Source organism: Camelus ferus, chromosome 1 (genome assembly GCF_009834535.1).
Source record: "Camelus ferus isolate YT-003-E chromosome 1, BCGSAC_Cfer_1.0, whole genome shotgun sequence".
Lineage (NCBI taxonomy): Eukaryota > Metazoa > Chordata > Mammalia > Artiodactyla > Camelidae > Camelus > Camelus ferus.
The window spans coordinates 24921018-24932912 of NC_045696.1; the positions used below are offsets into that span (position 1 = coordinate 24921018).

General features: G+C 36.0%; 1 long non-coding RNA gene across 1 annotated transcript; it reads right to left on the minus strand.

Moving 5' to 3' along the window:
• Window positions 1–2787: 2787 nt before the first annotated feature.
• LOC116666519 lies at window positions 2788–11114 on the minus strand. The gene is made up of 3 exons (XR_004323427.1): window positions 10997–11114; window positions 7211–7330; window positions 2788–2888 (listed from the first exon to the last, which is right to left on the minus strand). It is a non-coding gene; the product is annotated as an uncharacterized LOC116666519 (long non-coding RNA).
• Between the last annotated feature and the right edge of the window lie 781 nt (window positions 11115–11895).

Genomic DNA, 11895 nt, shown 5'->3' on the forward strand with positions numbered 1-11895 from the left:
TCTGCTTCATGAACAGTTTCCAGAACTGTGCAACAGCATCCAGATCATTGCAGCAAGGGGGAAGGTGAACAGGAGACTGAAAGAGGTAGCACCGTGCAGTCATCTAGAGGGGACACAGGTGTGGACTGGGGCCTAAATACATTCTATCATGGCGTTTAGAAAACAAAAGCTATGTTGATGTGAACTTGCTAATTAATATGACTTTTAGAGACATTTCATTAACCTAAACAGTTTAGGTTTCCTGTAGATAGTCTGCATATATTCTCATCTTTAACCTTTCTGTAATGTCCCCTAATGACAGATATCACTGATTCTTAATAGCAAGGTAACAGTGGTAGTTTATAAAATTATGTTCTTAATTGTTTTTTACTAACATGTGAAGTGCTTTTTGTCTTTTAGTTCACCTCTAGAGCTAATTATGCATTCTAGGTTAACAAAAATTCCTGATCATGCTATCACTGATTTAAATTTTACAATGTAACTCATTATTTCCATTTATTACTAGCCTGCATTATGGTGATATGTGCCTAATGAGTTCTCAGAATGTTGTCTTGAGAGGTTAAAGAGTGCCTCAAATAAATGCCAACATTAATTTATTTGTGCAAATCTTCATTAGTGTCCTTTAGGGTTAAAAAAGAAAACTTTTTTGGAAAACTTCAGTTTTCTTTTTAACCCCAAAGGACACTAATGAAGTTAGGATATGAAGCACTCTCTGGTTAATAAAACTGTAAAAGTTAAAATGGATTATTTTATTTTTTCCCTCATACTCTGATGATTATATGATTTTTTTAAAAACATGTTTAATTCTTAAAGGCTGTCTAGTGTCCGTTTTATTCAAATGGATAAATTACTCAGTTTAGTTGGTTGTTGAAATTTGAGCAACATTTCTTTCTTTTGTTTAATATAATTGCTGACCAGTCTAGGTCTCCAGAGTTACTGGTATATGTGAAATCATATAAACAGTAATTAAACACCTATATATAAAGCAGATAGCTTTCTGTAGCAAACTTTGTGCTTATATTATAAATCCTGTGCAACCAGACATCGATTCCTTCAATTTATAAACTGTGAATACAAGTGGAAGTACTGTATAGTAAAGATAGCATACAATTTAAATTATGTAAAACTTGATTTTGAAAAAAATTCTTCTAAATTGCATATAAATTAATAGCATGTGGAACGTATAAAGAACTGTCTATAGGTGAGTAAGTAAAGACATCTATGAATAAAATACAGTTTAGTAAAGTGCTTTTTTTTCTATATTTATATCTTTATGTTGAAGGGTTTCCAGAAATAGTTAATGCTACAGGGCACTGATCATGTGGTACAGGACAGGAGACAAAGGATGGGATGGAGGTGAAAATGAAGAAAAAACAGAAATAAGCCTTTAAGTGGAAATGCTTTTATAAGACAATGATCAGATGGGAGGTAATTTCAAATCTTAACTTTACACCAGGTAGCATTTTCTGAATGCACCACAGAAGACAATGGATCATCTGTTTATGTAGATCATGCCAGTGCAACAAGCAATAAAGAATATTTAGTGAAGTCTTGAAAGTGGTTGATTATGGATGAATGATTTATATTTATGTTAAAAGCAAGTAAGTTTGATTTTAGGCGGTGTTATAGGTTTCCTGAAAATATCCCAACAGATTTTCTAGGGGTGATAGTTGGCAAATTTCAGCTCCAAACAGCTACCACCATCAGTGTCTATAGGACATTTGCAGTTGGATTTATCCTACCAGGATAAAATATTATATGGTAAAATTAATTGAATCCTACAAGTGAAAAGCTAGGCTACCACAGTTCTTCCTTCTTAATGATTGATTTTCATAAGTTTCTTCATTCATGTCCTTGTAGGTAGAGTAACACTCTTGAGACCTTCTTGTGAGACCCATGGCCACCAATATAACTGTGATCTATAACTAATTAGACCACTTACAGAAGGCTGATTAAATTAAATTAAAAGTAATTTCCTAATTGGCCTATTCTAACATACCATAAAAAAATGATAACAGCATTTGTAACAGTATAAGCTTAAAAACATTTTAATCAAATTTTACAAACCACGAAATATACTTTTTGGTCTCATGTTTTGAAGTTTGATAGCATATATTGTTCAGTGATTAGATCATTGGAACACACAACTATAGGTAAGGACACTCAAAGGCACAAAATGAGGTTATTGATATTCAGTAGTATTTTCTAGTATCTTCTATACATTTAGCAACTTTGGCAGTGGAAGGTGTAGCCCAGAAAAAAAAAATCAATAGATTTGAAACCAAGGAAGAGGCATGAACAGCACCAGCACTTTAAATCTATTCAGATTCAGGTTAAGCAGGAGTCTGGGTAGCGCTTCCCTGGCCAGGGTCTACATCACGTCATTGAGTGAGCCCTATTTTCTGTTGTTCAGGATGGCAATGGTGACACTATACAAAACAGTAGTTAAGAAGTTAATGTAAAATGGTTCTGTAACAACTGACAGAATGATGGGATCAAAGGTCAACAAATAAAGATTTAAGATCAGACCATCCGTGATCAGTGGAGATACTAAATGAAATAAATATCTGGCAGTTGTGATCTTGCAACCGTGCTTTTATGGGATTCTTATCATAAACAAGACCTTGTTGTTTCCATTTGTGATGGAACTAAAGTGTCCATTTCCCATGAAGTTCCCATAGTATTATCTAATAATGAAAGATTTAATGATAGTACTGATGTGCCCACTATGACTTCAACAAAAGAAGGGTGTTTGCTAAATTCTGACTACCTGAACTGAGAGTTGACTTCCTTTCTTCTCTCATGGCTGTTCTCTTGAAATGCTGCAGCTTCCTGAGAAACTGGAATCTCATAAATCCTAGAATTCTCTATGCAGCAATGAAGACCACCTGGTATCAAAAGAAGTAAAATTTTGTATTAGAAGAAATGCACTTTCTTGTTAATCTTCAATAGAGCAAGCACTGGTTTGTATTGAATATTTCTGCAGTTAATATGGACTAAGCTTGGATCATGATTTTCTGGCTATTTAACATAGAAGACAACATTTAGTTTGGGAAGTGTTATTTTAATATGTGATATGAATAGTGCCATTTATAAAAGTCTATCTTTCAGTCACTTGAATTGTCAAACTGGCGTAACCAAGAGGCATGGTTAGAGCCCTTCACTGATAACACTATAGTAGAGACAGATAGAGGTATCTCTGTCTGATTGGGCAGGATTTTGACCTTTTTCCTACTTTTCTGGGTTGGGGAGCTGGGGATATGTATTTCTTTCACATGTCCTTCCAAATAATGCTCTTCTGTGTGCTTTCCATGGGATTGCACTTGGGAACAACTGATGAAGGGAATTAGAATTGCTATGCTCAGGAAGACTCATCCATTTTTCAAATGCGTGCATAGTAATTTTCCTAGACCAATGCTCTACTTTTGAAATTGTAAATTTTGGATATTGACTGACAAGTGTAATTCCCTAAAGTAATAAAGTCTGACTTAGGTGTACTATGCTTTATGGTAAAATTGTACAGACTTTGAATCATCATTCACTCCTATTATGTTTCTTGGTTTTCTAAGTTTCAGGACAGTATTAGAGTCTCTCCTTCATATACAGTCATAAATCAGAAGGACTAAAGCAAACTATCCAGTTATTAGAAACACATCAAATTCAGCATTTAGGATATGACAGCTGTTTGAAAAAGCAGCAATTTAATCTTTATGGCATTTACACCTAAATTTGCACTCATGTTATTGGTGTTAATATTTAAATACATTCTGTGTGTACAAAGGTAAGAGAAAATACTGTACATATGATGGAGAACAAGTTAGGCATCCTTGTAAACCTACAGCTCAGCTGCTGTTAGCAGAAATAACAGCAAGATGTAACAGCAAGAAGCCTGCCAGCCAAAAGTGTTAAGCAGTTTTCTAGACAGAAAAGTATGTTAATTCAGGGAGCAAAGTAAGTAGCGGTCAGTTAGAAGATCAAGTATTTGACTGTAAGTTTTGCTTAGGATCCTACTAAAAAGGAAACATAACACTCCCAATAATTTTCTCCTTACTTCCCTGGCTATTACTTCAATATTTTGTGAAAGCTACCACCATCCACTGGTTTATCCAAGATCTATGGGTCATACTCAACAAATTTTCCTCTACTCCAATGTACACTTATTCTCCATAGCCAATCTCTTCCAACTCTTAACCTCTCTATAACCCTTTCTTTCTATCACCATTGATGGTGCCTGATTTCAGCATCTCATGTCATTGGAAGTTTTGCCTCCCTTCTAAATATCTTCCACCCTGTTGTGTGAGTGCTCGAAGACACACATCTAAACATGCCATTCTTTTACCTGAAGTTCTATGTCTTCCTACAGCCATAATGAAGAAGTCCAAATAGCTTAGCACGTTCTATGGACCCTGTTGTGATAAAATTTAGTTCTCTTTGTAGCCTTCTCTGCTTTTCCTTTCATTCCATTTTCTCCAACCATATTGAGCTAATGAACGTTCCTATACGATCTCCTGCTTCTCTCACCTCCAAGCTCTCCTGGCTTGAAGAGATGTCCTTTCCTGACTGTCACAGCCATATAATCCTCCATTTCTATTGCTAATTTTTTGTTCTTCTGATCACAACACTCTATCACCACTTTTGAAAAATTTTCTTGATATTCCCAATCTGAACTGTGTACATGCTCATCAGCTTCTGGAGACTGACCATTCTGCACTTTCCTTGCTTGTCAGTACACTAGGCTGGAAACTAACTCCTTATAGGCGGGGGCCAGGATTTATTCCATTTTTATAATGCCTAACACAGGGCCTATTGTCAGAAACACACTGTAGGGCTATAATGACTGAGGAACAATACATATTGTAGGGACACATAAAGGCTTGGAGTATGTAAAAAAAAATGTGATAAACAGGAGAGGGTCAATGAATTTGGCATCTGTAGATGAAAAGCAAGAGTAGAAGAGGTGATGGGGATACTTGAAACACTGGGAAAATACATTCAAAAGGCAAAAACTTGATCCTAGGTGCTTAGAGGTGAAGTTTAGAGAGAAATACTTGAAGGCATAGCTCAGAGAATTGAGTAGGTAACAGAGCCCAGGAACCACAGTCAGTGCTAACAGTACAGGTAGGGTGTTGCACTGGGGAAGAATGCTGACACAGGATAAACAGAACTCAGGATTAAACGGAAGAACAAGCAAGGGGCTGATGGTCTGGATTTCTGCACTGAGAAGAAGGAATAAATCCGGAATGTGAGAAAAGATATAGTTAACATTGCAATGTGATGTGAGAACATCCCACTAAAGGTAAAGGTGTTGATGGTAACCATCACTTTACTCACTAACAATAGATTTTTAAATTTTAAAAGTCTTGCTTGAAGACATTCAATTTCACCCTAGCTATAAAGTTCTGCTAAGCTTTGATTGGATGTTACTGGTATTCTGAGGCATGGGAAATTGACCACATGGCCACGTGACATATATCTGTAGTTGTATCGGCCAGGAAATAATGTTGTAATCATAACTTACACGTAGCAGATTTTACATGTGCTACCCTTTATAAAGCACTGCAAGCACGTTATTACTTTATACTGTTTTCCTTTACTGCATTTGTCTTTCTTGTTACTGATTGTCATATCTGCTGACTTCATAAATTGTCTTTTCTCAACACTATTCAATCATCTTTTTTCCTTTGTCAAAACTTTTAAGTCTCAGGGTCTCCAAGAGAATATTCCAGACAAGCCTCATCAGTTTCCAGTCACTGATACACCATTGTGATCTCATCCTTAGAGGCTTTCCTTTCCCCTTCTCAATTTAACACAGCTTTCAAATATGGTTTCCAGTAAAATGGAGTTGTTTATATGGTTTTATATTTCTTCCCGCGCCTTTATAAGCATTTATCCATATTGACATTGATTTCTATCTGGCCACGAACTGTTCAAGTTAAAAAAGATTGTACAAGATGGCTAATCTTTATCAAGAGCCATATCATCTCAAAAAAGAGGCACAAATTGATGCATATGTTAAAACTAAGGCATAGACTAAGGAGCCTTTCCCCCAAATCACACAGCTACTAAGGGGATGAGCTAGAATTTGAATCCAAAGCCCATGCTTTTAACCATCATTTGTACTTCTTTCCTAAATTAAACTCTACTAGTTGATGACTTCAAGTCTCAACAATGCCACTCATTATCTGGATGTTATTATAACTCACTATAAATACCTTGATTTCCTTCTTTGTAAAATGAAAGTCAGTATATACCTCATAGATTTATTGTAATGATTCCATGACATAACACATGAAGACTTTGGAAGGAACCGGAAAGTGGCAAGCTTTTATTTGCTCAATGGTGTATCAATGTTGTGTATGGTTGATGCTAAGTATGTTTTGATTAATGGATGAATGGAATGTTCATGCTTAATAGTGTTCAACACATTAATATGAAGTTAATAAGTGTAGTTATTTAGTTGTTGACTAATAATTATTTTGCTTTTTAGTGTTTTTTGGCCAAAGATTTTTAAGTCTCCTCAATAGTTTAAGCATTTTTTTTAAGTTTGGAAGAATTCTTAAAGGTATCTTATTTTATACTTTCCTTAGTAAATGCTAAATTCCTTCATGTAGGAGAGAGCTATGTTATTGTTGGTACAATGGCTTAATATTCACTTTTATTCCCTGTGTTCTGGTTGTGATTTAATTGGTATTTAGAACAAAGCTTGCTACTTATTATATGCTTTCATAATTGCAAATTTGTGTTTTAATATCTTCTACACATATATTGTGCTTTCCTTTACCTCCTTAAATCTTCCACTGTTTCATAATCATGGCATTTGAAATCTCATAAAATGTTATTTGGGGGCTTGCTGGAAATGTCATCTACATAGTAATGGTTTAAGTTTGTGCATCTTTAAAGCATAATAGGAGATGGAATTCATAGCAGAGTAATAAACATCTCTCTTTAGGGTATGGACTTGTGATTGGTATGACTTTGCGCCCAGAGGGCAGTTAGCAAAACAGCATTATGACTGTGTGCACAAGGATAAAATAAGTAAGAAAAAATATCCTTTGAACTACACAAAATTATTTTTTGTCAGAATCTGATGTCTGTGAACGCTAGACTTGTGACCTCTTAGTTTAGCTTTACAAATGGCATAAATGAATAGGATTTTTAAGCCACACTTGGGTGAACAATAAGAATCTAGAAGCACATTGTTTGGACACACCTTCAGAAGCTGCTGTAGCTAACAGTATCAAGCAGAGAATCCCTGTTGGGTGTAGAGCTCTCCAGCCCTTCCTGTGGAAGTAGATCTGGACGTACAGCTGGAAAGTCTATCACACATGACCTGCGAAAGCAGAGAGTTTAAATACAGTGCTAAGTTTAATCCAGAGGAATGCCAAATCAAAAAACAATTAGCTTTCCATATGTTCTTTCCCCCATGGGTGCTACTCTCAAGGTGGCTTAAATGCGTTAGAATTGTATGAATAATTACAAAAAGGCTTCATTAGTGACATCCAAGCAAGCTAAACTTCTTGCTCTGTGAGCCCAGGCACATGTATACGTCGTTTCCTTTAGATACGGTGAAGGTAGGTTTACCAAGTTATCAGTTGATTTTCTGTCATGTTTATATGCCTGTGTTATAATTTAGAAACTAGAACTACTCAAAGCCAACTTGTGTCAAGTTTCTCAGAATCTCAGAGCCTGACTGCTTGAATCTACCTCTATTTTTGCATGAGAAATCAAGACCTTTGCCTAGTTTAGAAAACATATTCCCATTCCCAAATTAATCAGGAAATAAGACAGTTTCTAGTTTTCAATATATTACATATTTCTAGTAATAGCACAAGTAAAGGATTTTAGTTAAATTCATAGAGAAGCTAGAAGTTTTTCTAAGAATAAAATTTATAAAAGAAAAGATCTTTGGTATTAAGAATAAGGCCCTCAATGATGATCCAAAAATGTGTAATTGTGAGATTAGGTTGGGGAAAGACAGAGTTGAACTCTTTTATAGCAATGAGAATGTAGGTGTCAGATAAATACACTATCAAAAAGTCTTCTAGGAATCCTAGTGGAAAAAATGTTTATGCTTTTGAGAGACTCATGGAGAGGGGTTGAGATGCTGGAACTCTGAAGACACTTAACTATCTCAGGTTTAGTAAAGATGCAGATCGTGAATTCCAAAAATGCTCCATCAATGAGCTTCATATTGATTCTGAGCTCAGTTTCAGGAAGGTCCATTAAATAGGTGTTTTGAGAGCACTTAGGATAAAATGCTGGCAGCAGAGATTCACTAAATGAGTCAGTCATGCCAAGCTAACCTCAATGGCATCGTTACAGAGGAAAAAAAAAAAAAAAGTAGGCTTTAGACACTGACAATCTGGATATTTCCAAAGTATTGTGGGACTACAACTGCTCTTTGTCTCTGTTCCTCCCAGGACTGATTCCTGAGGAAAGGAGGGTTGAATTTTGATCTAGAAATTGATGTTGGTTGGCAAATAAAATAATAAGCTATCCTTTAGGCTGCTTTATGTTCTGTTAGTTATTAGATCATGTGAATGTATTCTTAACAGCAAACACAGAAAGCTCACATTGCAGTCTTACGGAGAAGACTTTCTTACATTATCTTCTGTTTAATGTTCTTCAAAAGACCTATTATTTTTCTTCAGGATTCACACTGCCAACTACTTGAAAACAGGGACCATATCTGTCTTAAAGTAGTTAACAGATGTCTTTTATACTATGGGGCTTTAATTTTTAAATATTCAATTATTAGACCGTGCATAGTGTTATAAGCCATATAAGATACACTTGCTATTCCCATCAGAGGCATTCTCTATTCCTCTGGTTAACAGAACTCCCATTTTATATAGGACTTGGACACCCTGTGCTTCAAGGAGCCCTCCTCAGCCCTAGAATGAATAGCGACAGATCTAAGTCAATGGTTCTCAGCTCTGTCTGACCCAGTTTCTCCAGTTCATAACAAATTCTTAAATGGCCCCTCCACTGCTCCAAAATGTTAGTGAGGACCTATTGTATGTATTCAAGTCACTAAAAAAAATAATGTACCAACTAATATAAGTGAGAAATAATTTTAAATCAATTTATAATAAAACTGTGTTGTACCAAAGCCGTACATATTTAAGTACATATTTAAGTACATATTTACATATTTAAGTACAATGGAAGGTAATAAAATTTTCATGTCTGCACCCATATCTGGAATCACTGCAGATACAAAGCAATATAGATGCATGTGAGTTTCACTGGAGAAAAACACTGAAACTGCCATCCCCATTGTTGACATGATTGATCTGGGCTGGCACCTGTGATTGACATATTCTGTTTGCCCCTCATCCTCAGTTGTACTCCACCATTTACCTCCCTTCTATCCAAACAGAATGGCGTGTATTGAATAGATCAGTAGGCTACCTTGCTCTTTAGCTTCCGAGAGAAGGAGAAGAGAGGGGTCACGGGTTATTCCACAAGCTCCCTTCCTAGGAGGTCTCCTTGGACAATCTGTGTCTCTCATAAGAAGGTCATGTTCCCTTCTTGTCTCAAAGAGGCTTCTTCCCCATGACTCTCTGCTACTACTAACCCAGAGTTATTGTGTTACTTACTGTGGTAAGTTATGCCTCTACTCCTGTCTCCCACACCTTTGTAAGTAGTCTCTTTGTAAACAAAATTTTAAGTTATCTTAATTTGAGAATGCTCTTTTTTTGTGCTCATGGGAATACAGATATTTGAGATAATTATTTTGTTAAAGATCATGTAATTTGAACAGAGACATTTTGCCTTGACCCATCATGTAATTTCTTTCATTTTACCTGCAAAATTATCCCATGGTAATTATTTAATGATCAATTTGCATGTTAAAAAAACACTTTCTACAATGTCACATTATACATCCAATATTAGATAATATTATTTTAACAATGTTGACACTATTTAAATCTATGATGTTCTTTAGTATTGACTGTGAAGCAAAGCAACTTTATCTGTAACAGGCTTATGTTGATTTTTAATTTTAAGAAGATTATATATATATATATATATATATATATATATATATACACAATCTCCTCTGAATTCAACTTTTGATACAAAGATAATGAAATCTCAAGAGGAAAATGAATCACTGTATGATTCTATTCTGGAAATCACGACTTGATCACTCATCCAACAATGTGTATTAATTTTTCTCCACATCGTGCACATACACACCAGGCTGACTAACGTTGAAAAAGGTGCATCTTTCGCTACGACTTCATGAAATCGTCAATCTCACTGAACCTAGGTTTTTTTTTTAATTCTTCTTTTCTGCTATCAATAAATGTCTTCTATGAAATGAACAAGTAGGAAACACTGAAAAAGAACCTTAACTAGCTCCCCTATTTCTCAAGAATTTGTTTTCAAGTAACTCTCATCTTCCTTCCTTTACAAGCTTTATTTTTCTTTACTGTTTCTAATAACAGCCTTTCCTGTTTTCCTCTACTTTTAAAAAAGACACCCACAGAAAAGAAAAAAAAAGTATGACATTTCCAGTGCAGCTGCAAAATTTACACTGCTATAGAAAAATATTACCTGCTTATAAAGAAAAAAAAAAAACAATAAAAACATGAACCGAGAAAGCACAGAAGGTAGTAATCACATTTAGTTGTTTATCATGGAATCATCTTTATAATCCATCTGTTATGATTACGCAGAGCAAATTGTGAGTAATTAGGAAGCATCTACTAATTTTATAGATTTAGGCTTGAAGGCTTGTAAGGCCAATACAACACAAATTTTATGGACTTTTTTTTTTTATATTTAGAATTCAACTTGGATAAGTGGCCATCAGGTAGGTGGATGACGGAAGCTTAAGAGACACATACAGATAGCCTTCCTGCAGCTTTCATGATATAAATACTGTAGCATATTTTCTATTCCTGCTTTATTTAAAAAATCACATTTTGTTTAAAAAGATAGCATCATAGTCTACAAAGTATAAAATTCAAGACCAAAGTGTTACCAAGCCAGGTTCGTTTTGCTTGATGTCGGACGAGAAGCCAAAATATCCAGCGGCTGAGGTTTGCAGCAAACAAAGGGCTTATCTGCAAGGCAACCAAGCGAGAAGATGGCAGAAAGAATCTCAAATGTGCCTCCCCAAACGTGCAGGGCTCTAGGTATTTTTGAGATAAAGCAAAAAGAAGCAGGGAGCTCTGAGGTGCGGGGAGAGCGGGAAAGCTGATTGGAAAAAGGTGCGGGAATCCCTACGGTAATGATTCTGAGCAGGCGTCACTAGGCTATTGGCCTCTTAGGTTGGAGGGCGGAGTCTTCGGCCCTCTGAGGAGAAAGGTCAGGGCGCATGCGCAGTTGAAGGGCCCGTGGTCCTGTCTGGTCTTAGCCAGCTCGGCTCCAACTAGCCGCAACCGACTCCAGGTTTCTGGAAAATAATTCAAGCAAAATGTCTTATTGTTTGAGCTACCTGTGGCTTAACGGACTTGCAAGTCTTAAAACGGCCTTGATTGGAGGAGGTAGGTGAAATGGATTTAACCCACGGTTTCAGAAGGGAAGCAATGTGTTAAAAAAAATAAATTCCTGTGTAAAATTAGTCACCATTGTTGTTCAAATATTTTTAGCGTCTTTATTATAAGCACGGTTTTGTCCCAGATGTGTGGCCCTGATGATATCATGTATTTGAAACTGAAAAAAACCCCTGTTTTTTCTCTATTGGGCATTGCCTACATATTAGCTTTTCCAGATCCAAATTCCTATTTGTAGCCATCGCTATGGCAGAAAACCAGGTAGTTGAGAAAGTCGAGAACTCCAGCTTCTGGCGTGTTCTTGATTGGTTGTGATTGACGTTGCCTGTGATGAGGGTTTAGTGGAGATGCACGATTGGTAAACTGGGGTTTAAGCCGACCCGCT